This window comes from Barbus barbus, assembly GCF_936440315.1.
Source record: "Barbus barbus genome assembly, chromosome: 31".
Lineage (NCBI taxonomy): Eukaryota > Metazoa > Chordata > Actinopteri > Cypriniformes > Cyprinidae > Barbus > Barbus barbus.
The window spans coordinates 4,078,621-4,094,904 of NC_136759.1; the positions used below are offsets into that span (position 1 = coordinate 4,078,621).

General features: G+C 35.7%; 1 pseudogene across 1 annotated transcript; it reads left to right on the plus strand.

Moving 5' to 3' along the window:
• The first annotated feature begins 3,712 nt into the window (after positions 1 to 3,712).
• On the plus strand, positions 3,713 to 14,877 carry LOC306851248 (coiled-coil domain-containing protein 150-like; annotated as a pseudogene). Its single transcript has 15 exons — positions 3,713 to 3,796; positions 6,476 to 6,576; positions 6,846 to 6,970; positions 7,299 to 7,476; positions 8,993 to 9,043; positions 9,236 to 9,328; positions 9,409 to 9,492; positions 9,658 to 9,708; positions 10,080 to 10,145; positions 10,230 to 10,354; positions 10,984 to 11,056; positions 12,876 to 12,993; positions 13,324 to 13,410; positions 13,712 to 13,849; positions 14,635 to 14,877. The product of its transcript is annotated as a coiled-coil domain-containing protein 150-like (transcript).
• The last annotated feature ends 1,407 nt before the right edge of the window (positions 14,878 to 16,284 follow it).

Below are 16,284 nucleotides of genomic sequence, written 5' to 3' on the forward strand. Positions count from 1 at the left end.
AAAAGCGTCTGGGCGTCTCTTATCAAAACAATATTTTGTGTTGTAGCTAGAAACAGATTATTAACTTGTATGCTAACAGCTTCAAACTTTCATCTGATAAATGATTTCTCATGTACATCACTATCTGGTGCATCAATCGCTGTAAAATTATAGACCAAAATCCCGTGTTTTTTAATTTTGTATTTGTATGTAATGTCATATTTATTTGTATGTAATGTCAGCACTTTGTACGTAATGTTGATATATTATGTACTTTTATCTTTGGTAAGTTACCTTGGCTTTAATAAAAAAAAAAAAAAAAACCCTGGCCGTTCTCTCAGCAGTAGTATGAACAAACATTTACACCAGAATAATGATTTTGAGAAACGTTGAAAGCTACTAAAAATTATTTTGAGAAACGTTGAAAGCTACTAAAAAAAAATGAACTTTTAGTTTGTATAGTCGCATTCCTGACCAATCAGATGGAACTTCCGGGCTACTCCGCCCCGCTTCATTAATGTTTCCTTCAAAGCATTTTTCATCTGTTTCGTTTTCTTTTGCTATGGCGGGAGTTTAGAACAGAGCACGAGAGGGAACGGTCTCCACGGTAACCATCTAAGCCGGAAGTGCTGGGCTCACTCAGTGTAAGCAACAACAACAACAGATAAAAACACATTAAATCTACTCTGCATTCAGTTAATACAAACAAACAGTTTATTAACGTCTCAGCGGGTGACGGAAATGCAAATGTTTTGTTAATGAGATTCGCCGTCGTCAAGTACCGGTGAGTTTTTGTCCGTTGCACTGATTTAAATTTCCATGAAGTTAGATTTTTTTAAAGAGATTTTATCTGACCATAAACAGTTAAATGTCATTATATTACGATTTAAAGTGAAGTGACAGTGAAAGTGAAGTGACATTCAGCCAAGTATGGTGACCCATACTCGGAATTCGTGCTCTGCATTTAACTCATCCACCGTGCACACACACACCGTGAACACACACCCGGAGCAGTGGGCAACCATCTTATGCTGCAGCGCCCGGGGAGCAGTTGGGGGTTCGGTGCCTTGCTCAAGGGCACCTCAGTCGTGGTATTGAGGGTGGAGAGAGCGCTGGACATTCACTCCCCCACCTACAATCCCTGCCGGCCCGAGACTCGAACCCGCAACCTTTGGATTACAAGTCCGACTCTCTAACCATTAGGCCACGACTTCCCCACGTCTGTCTGTCTGTCCGTCTGTCTGTCTATCTGTCCGTCCGTCCGTCCGTCTGTCTGTCTCTCTGTCTAACTGACTGTCTGTCTATCTGTCTATCTATCTATCTCTCCGTCCGTCTATCTATCTATCTATCTATCTATCTATCTATCTATCTATCTATCTATCTATCTATCTATCTATCCGCCCGTCCGTCCGTCCGTCTGTCTGTCTGTCCGTCCGTCCATCTAACTGCCTGTCTGTCTATCTATCTATCTGTCTGTCCGTCCGTCCGTCTATCTGGCTGTCTATCTAACTGTCTGTCTGTCTGTCTGTCTATCTCAGTAATGTTGAGGTCAGTGATCTGTCCCCTGAGTGTAGGGGCCACGGCTCCAGAGTCTCTCTCCGTCCTGCTTCCTCCTTCAGACAGGAGCCCCTCTAAGAGTCCCATCAGTCCTGAGAACATCCACCGGGCCCTGAGTGCCGCAGGAGAGGGTCTGCTCTGGAAACAGTGTGAATTACGCAAGTATAATATACTTTCTATTCTAGGAACAATTTGAAACTGAATGTGGGATTAATCAGTATTGACATATTTGTTATATATATATATATATGACATGACTTTACAGTCATGAGTCAACCTTTTATTCCTAAAATATAAACCAAACTGATTTCTTTAAGAAATGTATATTAATTGTATCACAATAACAACCTGTTGTAATAATTGAAATGTGAGCAAAACCTATAAAAAATCTTCCAAAACCTACTTTTATACTGTAACAACAGTATAAAATAAACTGAATAAAGTCTCTTTTTTTAAAATATGGAAAGTTTTATGTTAGGGTTGGATTATAGTATAGTTATAGTATAGTTTAGAACTAGCTGTACAAAAAAAGAAAAGTACAATGATCCCATTTAGTAAACGTGTGTAAGAGATTTTTACACAAATTTTGTCAGCGTGCATCTGTGGGAGCAGTTTCCAGCCCCGCAGGAGCTGTGTTTGTAATTTCCCTCTGTGTGTAGTGCGTCTGCAGGAGCGATTAACCGCACTGCAGGAGCAGCATGAGGAGGAGCAGCTCTCTGCACGGCGGGAGGTGCTGCAGCAGGCCTGTGAGCAGAGACAGGAGGCGCAGCGGGAGGTGCTCAGACTCAGGGAGGCGCTGGAGAACACCACCTCTGCTAAAGTAAAGCAGCTCATGGGCTCATATTAATTAAGAGACTGCATGAAATGTTTGTGCGTTTGATATTTATTGGACACTTAAAGTAATCTTTCCATTTTTTAAGGTGCAGTGGTAACTAGTATTTATATATTTAAAAAAATATGCAAAGCATCAATTTTTAAGCAGTGTTTTTAGTGTAATTTTCTAGTTTTTCACTAATAATTAACTAAATTATTATTTTTGAATTAATTTTTATTTTTGACTATTTGACTAACTGAGAGACATATTTTCACAAGTTTTTCCAGTTGGATTCATATCTAAATATTATAAAATCACAATTATAAGAATAAAAATGATTTTTTTTTGTTGATTGTTTTGTAGTGAAAAAAAAATCTGTTTTTCAAAAATGTTACATTATCATTTCCGACCCTGTACACGGGAACAGAGGTAGCATCTCATCTTCTACCTGGGGTTTTCTTGTGTGTGTGTGTGTGTGTGTGTGCGTGCACGATCATTTTGCATTGTGGATGTTTTGAAGTATGCCACTTCATTTCTCTCTATGCTGACATAAAAACAGATATCATTCCAATTAATTTTTTTTTATTTGTAGATCTAGAAAGTGTTGACAGGTGTACAAAGTCTCATGCCATTTGGACTAAGAGAACATTTTTAAAAATTCAGGAAACGTCCTCTGGGGTCCAAAAATACCCCAAACAGTGTACATTAAAAAAAGTTTCTTTTTCACCTAATCAGTCTAATTTCACATTTAGATTTCGTTATTTCAATTAACATAAATTTATATAGGTTCACATTAAAAGGTTCACATTATGTTCTCATTTATCGTGATCTTATCTGCTTGATAAATGGACTTGAATGATCTTAAATCATGTGTCTTGTTGACAAGAGGCTGATTCTAAATGATCAGATTTACGATTTTCACCTGATGGATGATAAAAGGGGTCAAAACAAATCAAGACGTTCATAAAATGTCTAATTTAAGCTTTCTGCCCACTGTTTGCTGGTGTCTTGTCAGGTGGAGGTTCTACAAGCAGACTGTCACAGCTTACGTACTGACAGACAGGCAAACAGGGCGGAGCTAAAGAAGAGGGAGGAGCAAATTCTGGGCCTGGAAAGAGAGTGTCGGGAGCTTCGAGACCAATCCGGTCAGAAACACTGAATTATGGGATGTTTTAAACTTTGTTTATGCTACAGTATGTCTGTTGGTTTTGAAACTATAGTGTTTTGTTTCCTGTCAGGAGTGAAAGAGACTGATATTAAATCTGACCAACGAGATCAAGGTACGAGAACATGTGAAAGGGACACTGACAGCGATAATGACACGTCTCATGATGTCTCACGGTGTGTGTTTAGAGTCTGAAGATGGCTCTGCAGAAACAGCAGCATGAGAACAGCAGACTCATCAGAGATGGACGAGACCTCAGAGCAGCTGCAGATCAAGTCCAGGTACACAAACACACACCCATGTTTTATGGGGACATTCCATAAGCGTAATGCTTCTTATACATTACAAACTGTATTTTCTATCACCCTACACCAACCCTATACCTAAACCTACCTCTTACAGAAAACGTTCAGCATTTTTAGATTTTCACAAAACTTTGTTTTCTATGATTTATAAGCTTGTTTCCACACAGGGGCCAAAAAAATGTCCCCACAATGATGAAAATTTCAGATATCATCATCTTTGTGGGGACATATTGTCCTGGTAACGTAGGGTTTACCAGAACCAAACACACACACACACACACACACCTACTCACTCACTCACTCATGATCTGTTTAGCATTATATAATTATGTTAGCTCTACAAACCCAACATACTGCCATTGTACAAATTTGGATTAGAGCAATGGTTCCTAATTTTGTTTGGTCACATCTCTGTTTGAAGGTAATCTAATTATCCTGTAAATATTATATTATATATCAGGGCTCCAAACTGCGACTAAAATGGTCGCATTTGCGACCAAAAATATTAATTTGCGAGTCAAGTTTTTGCTGAGGTCGCCACTGGCGACTATATATAATTTGCATGAAAGGACTTTTTTCCCGATTGTTTTGCGCTCACATCTTTTGTTATGTTCACGTATTAAACTTACATAAGACGATGCGCATCAAAGTTTTACTGGAAAAGAGTTTCAAACAGTCCTCGTCTCTGCCGCACACAGTCTGCTGAACGCAGTGAGAGAGACCTGAAAGGTGATAATATAAACACCAGTACCCCGCGTCCACACGGTCCGTGTATGCGTCCGGGTCGCGCGAGCGGAGAGTATCGCACTTAATGCTCAGGCGCGATCTCTTTAGCACTTTAGCACCTCAGTTAAAGCAGCAAGTGAACCCATTATATATTTCGATTTACTACTATAGTATGAAATGAACATGATCAAAAGGTAGGCAATAAGAAAGCCTATAGTACAACTTACTGAAATGTTTTATGGAAAATCTCATTCAGTGTTTCAAACTGAGGAAATGTATAAAGCTTGTAAACATTGCATTGTAATACATTTACCTCAGAATAACCACTCAGTGTCCATAAACTCATCAGTCAGCTAGAAAAATAACTATAAAGAGGAGCGTTTTGCTATAGCCTATTTATGCGCTGTTGCATATTAATATTTTTACTTATTGTGTTGTACATGATTCAACTCCTATAAAATTGCATTTTACTAATGAAGAAAAACAGACTGAATGTGTGAAAGACGTGACCACATTTATAGGATGCACTGCACTCAGTTGCCAAGTGATGCTTATGGTCCATGATATTGGTACAGATTCTGTGTAACGAACAATTCTTTGTGACTGTATATTTCAAGTTGTAAAAGACATTTAATTCACACTTTAAGTGAACCTTAGTCCCCCGGTCGACCTGATCATCTACAAGATGGATTAAAATGCTGATAAAGCCTAGAAAAGATAAGACATAAACACATGACAAAATGATTGAAATGTTAAAATAGGGGGGAAAAATAAAATGATAATAATAAAATAAACCACTTTTATTCTGTGGCACCTAAAAAAATAATTTGGCGCCTAAGTTTTTCTTTTATAGGAGCCAATGGCTCCTTACTCGATTTTTTTGTCTGGAGCCCTGTATATTATTATACTAAAGGGGACAAGGGGAAAAGAGTGAGCTGCATGCCATATAAGGAATTAAATTGTACCTATTGAAGAATTTGTGAAAGGGAAAAAAAACATTAATTTCCTGCAGATTTACAAATAATGAAATATTTTTGTTGACCAATACAAAAGAAACACAATTAAAGCAGCATATGTTCTTTCTGTTTGTACTGTTTTGAATAATAAAACATGGAAGATACTTCACTGGAAGATAAACTTTTTTCAGCATTGTTTTTCATTTTTGCTTTCTGTGTTGAAAAAATATGCATAAAACATTTTAATTATTTATTGTAGATTATAATAAAAAAGAAAATTTGTGCTACAATATTAGCAGTTATTTTTAATTTATATTATATATAAAGTTTCTCTGAGCTTTTCTGTTTTTCTGACAAAAAACAGCACAATTCTGTTGATAGTGAAAACTTCACACGTTCTTTCTGTCTTCACTGTTTTGTTTGAATAACGAAGTTGCACTTTTTATTGGAAAATTAAACTGAATCAACTTTTTTTTTTTTGTCAAAAAGCTCACATTGGTCTGTTTATTTTTTGTTTGCATTCTGTGTTGCACATATTTACATAAAACTTTTCAATTGTAAAAAAATGGCCTTTTACAATATTCCCAAATAAATTAATAAATAAAAACTGATACTGCAATATTAAAAGAATAACTCAGCCAAAATAAAAAAAAATCCTTTCATATGCAAACCCATAAGACTTTATCATCTGTGAAACTCTAGGAGGGATGAAAGGTAATCGTAACTGTCAAGTTCCAAAAGCATATAAAAGTACCATATAGTAATGCATATCATTCATATGTTCTTTAACCTTCTGAAGTCATTCAAATAATATGCGTGAAAAACAGTCGTTATTAATCTGGCTCATATGTATCTGTCCATCCATCCAGCTTTGTTAAGCCAATAACATGATAACATTCCTTTTCTGATGTAAAAATCTTTGTGTGTGTTATGAATGAAGGTCATAAGACTTTAACCTCTTTCTTTCTCTCAGGTGTTGAATGAAGAGTTAGAGGTTCAGAGCTGAGCACCGCACTTCATTCATTAACACTGGAAAACACTCGACTACAGACAGAATATCACAACAAAATGAAGGTATATCAATTCAGTTTCAGTTTTAATGTCATTTGATAGCATGAAAAACAATTGTACATTGGAATTGGCAAGGTGTCATAAGAAACGAAATAAGAATAATAGTAAAAGTTAAACAGTGTTTAGCAAATTAGCACTAATTAAACAAGTGATTCAGAAGGATAAAGATGGAAAATAAGACTAAATATACCAATTATAGCAAAACTGAACAGTTCTGTTGATAGAGACAGTTTTTCCTCACACACACTGCTGGGAATGTGTTGTTTGTTCAGGCGGAGCGAGATCGTGTGTCTAAACACCTTCAGGAGCAGCATCTGCTTTTAGACACAGCCAGGAGGAACATCCAGGCTGAACTACAGGGCACGACATTAGAGAAACTCACCCTGCAGAAAGAACTGTGAGAGACACACACAAATTCACTACTAGAAATCATTCACAGCTGGTGGATCGCAACCCACAGCAGGAAAAAGACAAACGCTTCCTGTGTCTTTTGTTGCTGATGCCAAACGCAGTATCCAAGCAAACGCTACCGTATTTGGACTCAAATTCATCTCACTTGTAGATTGTTAGATTTAGACTGATGGCAACATGTTGAGTGATCCTTGACAACCAAAAGTAAACAGCATAAAAGAAAATCTGACTGTAAATCACAGTTCTGACATAATGTACTGTAAATAAGATCAGGATTAAGGTTTGTAATCATCAGCTCTTATTTTCTCTCAAAGGGAGGCACTGAAGGCAGATCATGCCAAACTGCAGCAGAGTTCCACCGTTGCCCAGGAGACAGCTGTCAATCATCAGCAGATGCTGGAACGCACCATCGAGAGGCTTCGGGGGGAGCTCAACTGTGCCGTGAAAGATGGAGAGACCCTGAGAGAAGAGAGAGATCAGATAAAGAGTGAGGTCAGTTGAAAGTTCTTTTATAAGTTACAAGAAAGCACTGCGAGGTTGTTAAATGTATGTGAATGAAACAGATAAACAGAAATTCTGACCAGATGAATCAAATTTTTTTTGTTTGTTTATTATTATTAGTAGTAGTAGTAGTAGTAGTAACATATTATTGTATTATATTATACATTTAATAATAATATGTATCAATTATATATGACAAATTCTACATAATTACATATTTAATATACATGCACATTATATCATGTATTATAATTAGTAGCATGGTTCATTTTTATAAGAATTAAATATTGTTTTAAATAAATTAATATTAATAATAATCATAATAATTACAGTGACAATAACAAATGTAATAATATTTTTTTTATTAAATTATACATCATTATATAATTAATATACATATACAATGTATTATAATTATTAGCATGATTCATTTTAAGAAAACATTTTTTAATACATTAATATTAATCATTTTTATAATTACAGTGACAAATGTAACACTAATTATAACAACAATACAAATACAATTTAATTTAATACATTGTATTAAATTATACAATTGTATAATTAATATACATATAATATTAGAATTATTAGCATGATTAATTTGATAATACAACAACAGTATTTAAATTGTTATTAAAAATAATAATAGAATATTTTATTTATTATACACACACACATTACATAATGTATTGTAATTATTAATATTGCTAATTCATTATGTTAATATATTATTTTTATTCATGGTTTTATTTATTCAAAAGCTGCCATTTTAGCAAAGCAATACAGCAACAATGTGGTTGTGCACTACCACTGAATATCTTTTCACACCATACTAACAACAGCTCTTAAAAGGAATAGTTCACATAAAAATAAAACAATTCGGTCATCATTTACTCCCCTTATCACGGTGCACACAGCAAGAAGGAACGAGGAACACGCAGACGAGGATGTAACATCAAAATAACAGTCTTTACTTCAGACATCAAGGCAGGGCAAGACAAGGCAAGGCAGGCACAGACAGGAACACCGGGGAGTAACGAGTAGACCAGATGAAATCAAACTGAACAGACAGGTATCTATAAATACACAGGATAATCATAGATAATTAGACGTATACGACTGGACAAGAATTAACTAATGATCGTACTAGACGAGGACAGGAAACAAACCAAATAAGGAAACAAGAGGCGGGAACACATGACACACACGACATGTCATTCCAAACCTGTATATGTTTCTTTCTTATGTTGAACACAAAAGAAGATATTTTGGATTTTAAAGAACCAACCAGTTGTTGGTCTCCATTGACTTCCATAGTAGGGAAAGAAATACTATTGAAGTCAATGGAGACCATCAACTGTTTGATTGCGACATGAGGGTGAGTAAACGGTGACAAAAAAGTTTTTGGGTGAACTATCCCTTTAACATTTGTAAAAACACTGTGCCACAAAACCATTTGTGGCCCATTGCTTTAATGAACTCTTTATTTCCAAATCTCAGATGAACTCTGGAAAATGAGAAGAACATTCTGGAAACACAGCTGTCAGAGATCAAGGTACTGTACTGCTGACCAAATGTGAGGTCACTTCCAGTCTTTCTCTAGTACATTTAGGAGATCAGAGTTTTTCACTGAATTTCATTTCTTCTCCTGGATTGGCTGGATATAAAATGAAGCTCATTTCACCTGCTGTACTGACTCCACTACAGCAATTACCATAAACATCCTCTTCATCCCTGTGATTGACAGGTGGAGTTGACCATGGTGAACTCAGCACTGCAGAAACAGAAGGAGGAGAACAAGGAGCTGATGGAAAGCCTGGCAGCCTTGGAGCATCAGCAGGTTTGAGATCAAAAGATCACAGAGTCAGATGCACGTCAAAGGAAAGTGTGCTTGTAAGTCTCTCTCTTTCTCTCTCTCAGGTAACTCGTCGTCAGGTAGAACAAATGCTCTGGGACTTGACAGACAGCAAGAGCAAACTGGCCTACGAGAAGGGCAAGTTGCAGGTCCGTTTCACACAGACACACACATTTTGTATGTGTATGGATTTATTGCATGTATTTTGCACAGTGTGACATAAAATGATGCTTGAACGGTCATATGATGAACACACACATTATATGTCAGAAACATATACCAGGCTGTGCGTGTGCGTGTGTGTGTTTACACAGGCACGAGTGCAACAGATGGCTGCTGACCTGAAGACATTGAAACAAAAATGTGCAACAAAAATGCTTCATTAGTATATCACATGATTTCTGTAGTGCTGAGTCAGTATTACAATTCTGGCTGATACCTGACAAGCCAATAATTAATTTATTGATATGGCTGATTTTAAAATGAAAACTCTAACTCTTGTTTTATGCTTTTTAAAGAGTTATTGAATAATGGAGGATTTAAAAACTGAGTGAGAGCAGCAAAGAGTTTGTTGGGTTTAGGGTGCAAAATGATGACAAAACAAAATAATGGTTGTTTTTTGGAAAGAAACGTTAAGGACTTTAAGAATAAATATCAAATAATAAATAATGCATGATATGACCCCTTCAACAAGTCAACTACTGAATATTTAACACTCTTTCTGTCTCATTCTCAGGCACAGAGAGAAAATCAGAGACTAAAAGAACAACTTTGCGCACTACAGCAACAGCACAGAGACACAGTGAGGGATTCAAAGAAAGACAATTGAAACCTATGAGCTGAATTAACAAAAGTTCAAACGTTTTTATGTTTTTGTGCATAACAGAATGAAGTAGCGCAGACACTGGAGAATGTCCTGACGTCTCACGCTCGTCTGCAGCAGAACACACAAACATTGCATGCAGAGCTGAGAGAAAGAGCGCAGGAACTACACACACTCAGGAGAGAGAGGTATGTGTGAGAGACTAAGAGGACACACATCTGGTTAAAAAAACAGGGTCATAGCAGCTTAATGGGGTACTCATTTTTTATGTTGCACTGGCTGATATGGCAGCTGTCTTTGACTTGTGGCATGGATGTATCATCACACAAAAGTTTTTAGTTCCCAGAAGTGCTATATTCACAGTCAACCATGGGTAAAGGAATAATTCAGACAAAATGTAAATTTGCAGAATTTTTTTTTCATGCAAGATGCTGTTTCATCATAACAGATTTGGAGAAATATAGCATTACATCATTTGCTCACCAATGGATGCTCTGCAGTGAATGGGTGCCGTCAGAATGAGAGTCCAAACAGATGATTAAAAACATCACAATAATCCACACCACTCCAGTCCATCAGTTAACATGTTGTGAAGCTAAAAGCTGTTTGTAGGAAATAAATCGATTATTTAAGCCTTTTAGACACGTCACAACTCAAATAACACTTTTTTTTTTTTGTATGAAACAATTATGAGTGCTTAAATATTTGCTCATTTCTGGAGAATGTCTTGCCCCATAGACCTCCATTATAAGTGCAAACATGGTCTTTAAGTCAGTGATTGTTTGTTGTAATCAGCATTATGTTGTGTGTTTGTCAGACTGCAGGCTATGAAAGAGATTCAGAGGCTTGAAGCTGAAGTAGAGAATCTCAACGCAAGGAACAATGAGAAGGTATAACACACACAAACACACTGATGACCAAATAAACAAGAGGTGAGATCAAGGAGTTTAACTGTTTACATGTTCACATTTCTGAAGGTTGAATCTTTTCAAAAAGCACTTGATGAAGCTCAACTGTACAACAGGAAGTTTGACCAGACATTAGAGCAGGCCTTACAGGAAAACCACAATGCACAGGACAAACTAAACACTATTTTCAAAATCCAATAGCTGATGTTTTTTTGAATGACTACTCTGTCTTAACCTTTAACCTTAAGATTTATGCATCGTATTTCATACATGACTTTCTAACGCCTCTACATCATTTACATAATTAATACTGTCCCCCCCAAAAAAAGTGCCCTTCTTAAAGTGCCCTTCTGCGTCATCATTTTGTGCCCACACGGAGGCGCCGTCATCATGCAAAGCATCTGCGCAAAGGAGCATGGGAGCCCAAAGTGTCCATCAGTTGTACCCTTGGAAATCCTTTATTCCGAAGGGCCCTTTGGAGGGCGATATATCCTGTTTGGAACATGGTATGTGTGTTGGAGCAGGGTTGGAACTAAACTCTGCAGGGCTGGGGCCATCCAGGAACTGAGTTTGACACCCCTGATCTACTGCATGTCTTCTGCCCCCTTGTGGATTATAAGTAGAAAAGCTTTCAAATTCGTTTCTAAATGTTCGCCTCCAGGTTGCAATACATGTTATTTGCTCGTTAAAGTAATGGAAAAAATAACTTTCTTATTCATACTTTTAGTCGCCTTGATATTTCATTAAAATAATATTTAATTTCATTATTTATAAAAAAAAGTGTGGAAATGCTGTATTTGAGGTAAATTTTAATACTTTTTTTAAAATCATGTATTTAATAGTGTATTATGTTGAGCACAATAAAATTCATTTAAGTATTGTGCATAGGCCTGTCACGATAATAACTTTTTGTTGTGCGATATATTGCCCCAGAAATAATTGTGATAAGCAAAATTATTGTCATTTTAAAGACCATTTTATGCCACTGGATATATAATCACAACGTAACAGCATAATAATGCAAGAAGACCTACACACTTCCAAATAACAACAAACTTTTAATTTTTAAGAATATTTAGATCAAGGAAATCAAGTATCAAAATATTAGATGCCTTAAAAAACTTGAATAAATAGTAAATAAACATTTTCTAACAAAAAGTGCAAAGTAACAAGTAGAAAAAAGAAAAATGCACAAAGAACTTGGATGGAGATTTTTAGGCACAGATCCCTAAACAAGACCATATCTGCAGATGAAACTTGTTTTTGTAGAAGCATTTTTTAAATTTGAACTAGCAACTCATGACTACACCTGCATGACTGCACGTTATGTACGAGAAGCTGCAAAAGACACAGGCGCAAGTGGAATGTTCAAAACATGGTGACTTTAATTTTTTAAGTAAATATAATAGGCGATATATTGCATCACCAAAAATTATTGAGATGATGTACATATATCGCACGATACGTCGATATATTGATTATTGCGACAGGCCTAATTATGCATAATAAAAGGAACGTTGTTCATCAAACTTGATTTGAAGTTTAAGCATAATAGTCTTGAAAAGTATTGTTTAAGGCAGAGAATTACTACACAAACACTGCTTTAATAGCTTGAGCAGCTCACAATGTTGCATTTCTAAATTCACCCTTTGAAGCACTGCTGATAAAAATATTAGAGCTAAAAACCAAAGAAAAATGGGATAATCTGACTATAACCAACTTGCTGGACTACAGTGAACATCCTGACTAATCCCTGCTAATAATGCTATCTCCGAGTGTGTTATGTGTGTGTGTGTTTCAGTCTCAGTCTTTGCTGCAACTGCGTTCTGAGATGGTTCCTCTCCTGTCTGTCCTCCACTCAGCAGGGGGAGCTACAGGCCGAAAGAGATCTCAATCACACGCTACAGGAGAAATGTTGGGTTAGCGCTCTCTTGTTCACCTTAAATCTGTGGCACTTTCCCAAATGTTGTCCTCAGCCCATATGATCCATGTGCAATTAATGGACTTGTAGAATCAGGAGCCATTAGTACCCATCCGCCGTTCCATTTTTTCCTCCTTTCATCTCTTTCTCAGTTTGTTTGCCTTGTGATGCTCTTTATGTATCTCTTTTTTCCTTCCTCTGTAGCTTGCAGTATCAGCAAACTACAGTTCACTTCATCTTCCTGTCTGTTACGCCCTTCAGGGCATCAATACTGCAAGACCAACTAATCAGGGCGTTTGTGCTGAATGCTGCTGTTATGTGTGTGCAGCACCTGGAAGAGAGTTTGAAACGGCTTCAGGACGAGAGGGATGAGGCAGAAGTGAGACTCAGGGAAGTTTGTCTGGAGTCACAGCAGGTAAACAAACCCCATCAACATCCGTTTATACATGAGGAATAATAATAGAAGCAAATAAGGAGATAATTTTTATTGTTGAGTAAACTATCCCTTTAAACCGAATATGAATGCTGTTGTGTTTCCAATATGATCGCGTTCCAACATTGTGAAGTTGATGCTGGAAACCGTGTCAGATTTTAGGTTGCCGCCTCCTTCTCTGATCACAGCCAGTGTTGAAATCATGCAAGCTCTCCAGAGGATGGTAATTTCTTTTGCCTCTCATTTGATTCCTTCGTTTCCATACCGCTTCTCTGTTCCTCAGATCACAGAGAACACGGAAGAGGACCACAGAGGGCTCTGCTCTAAATCCGAGAGCTTTAATGGCCAGGCTGAGCCACAGAAACTCACAGAGAGCTTGTGCAGGAGAGGAAAAGACTCCACACGATCCACTCCAGCTCAGGTAGCAAATGAGAAGGCAAAATTCATGAAATTATTTTATATTGTATTTGTTTAAGATCCATTAAAAAGGCTCCTATAAATTCAATGATCAATTGTACAGAAGCATTTTTTAGAAGAATTTTAACTTAAGAAAATACATTTTCAAATCCTTTTTTTAAGAAAAATGGAATTTAAAAGTATTTATTTATTTATCATTTTTTTTATATACTTTTTTTTCTAAATAAACATACATTACTGTTCAAAAGTGTGGGGTCAGTAAGATTATTTTTTAAAGGAATTTGATACTTGTGTTCAGCAAGGATGCATAAAATGAATCAAAATTTGTTACAAAAGATTTCTCACAAAAATATGAAGCAACATAACTGTTTTTAACATTTGAAGAAATCAGCATATTAGAATGATTTCTGAAGGATCATGTGACACTGAAGACTGTAGTAATGATGCAGAAAATTCTGCTTTGCATCACAGGATTAAATTACATTAAACTATATTTAAATAGAAAACAGGAATTTTACGTTGTAATAATATTTGACAATATTACTGATTTTACTGTGTTTTTATCCAATAAAATCTATCAAAATTGTTTTTTTCCCATAAAATTCTGCCAAACTCAGACTTTTAAACTGTAGTTTATATTAAAGATACAGATACAGAAAAATATATAGATATATGTTTGTCCAAAGTGTCTTATTTTTTGACATTCGAATTCATTCAGCTTGCTCTCAATGACATCTCTGGTCTTTCTGTGTGTTTTTATTTCTGACTTGAAGGCTGTTCTGTTTTTAGACTCGCGTTTGCTTTTTTGACCCTGAACTGGAGCCCTGGGCCTCAGTTCTACAGCGCTGGGAGATCAAGAAAGAGCTGGGACACATCGCTGGCAGTCACAAACCCACAAGACACGTACGTGCGCTGACCACCTGATAACAGCCTCCACGGAGAAGCGCATCACAAACTCATAGATCATGCATGTAATCAGCTTGAAAAAATTCTATTATCTACACAAGGTGTGTTTGTATGCAAGTATATATCAAGTATATTTAAAACATGGATTTTATTGCTTGAACCTAAAAAGCGCTCTAGCAAAAGTACATGTGTGTGTAGAAAGACCGAGATGGTCTGCTCATAAAATGAAGTGGAAACAGAGCTGAACTTTATGACCATGCACCCTAATTACTCACAAATTACTCATGTTAAACATGTTTATTCCCTGCAGCCCGCAGCAAAGTTATTCAGTTGCAATAAAACAAGGTCAAACTCTTATACCTGCAAAATGAAACTCCAGAAAGTACAAATATGACTGCAAGGGAGGTGAGGTCTTGCTGTAAGAAAGAGACAACCTCTATTTTGTCTGTATATTGAGTTATTGTATTTATATAATTGTTTTTATTGGTATATCTTATTTTTTTGTCATGCCAATAAAGCAATTTGAACCTGAAAAGAATAATATAGCAATTGCAATATAATATATATTTTTTTTATTTTATTTTTATTTATTTATTATAATTTTATGCTGCTGTGACGTAAATTTTTCCCTTGGAAATGAATAAAGTTGATCCAATCCCCCCCAAAAAATTGTAAAACAAATATATTTATATATCTTTTGAAATATATATATATATATATATATATATCTATATATCTATCTTATATATTACAATATTATATATTATTTAATCTATATATATATATATATATATATATAGTAATATATGTCTATCTTTTTAACACGCACATATATGTATGTATGAATATTATTTTTATATTCTCTCTATTTTTGAGCAATGAATGTAAGAATTCCCTTCACAATATATTTTGAAAACCCATAATACAGTTAATAATATTAAAAATATAATTATCACTCTCTAAGAGAGTAGAGAGAGAGAGAGAATATATAAAAATAATTTATTACAATATGTGTACATATATAGTAATAATTATTTTTATATTAATATAATTTAAATATTAAATAAATATGAATTAATTAGTAGAGAGGGAATATAAAAATTGGAGCCCCGGTGGCATAATAATATAATTATCACTCTCTAAGAGAGTAGAGAGAAAGTGAATATAAACAAATAATTTCTCTCTCTCTCTCTCTCTCTCTCTATATATATATAAATATATAAACTATTTTTTATATTCTCTTTCTCTCTACTCTCTTAGAGAGTGATAGTTATATTATTATTGATAGTATTAATTATATTATGGGTTTTTAAAATATGTTGTGAAGGGAATTCTTGAATTCATTGCTAAAAAATGAGAGCTTTTTGGGTCTAAGAACTGAGCAGCTACCGTCTCTCCCAAACCCCGCCCATCAGTGATCTGTCAGCCAATCAGAACACGTAAAAAGCCAGCGCTTGTTCTCTGGCTAAAGACCTATGGACAACTCCTCTGGTTCTTATTTGTTCTTTGCAGAGGCTTGTCTCAAAGCACAAA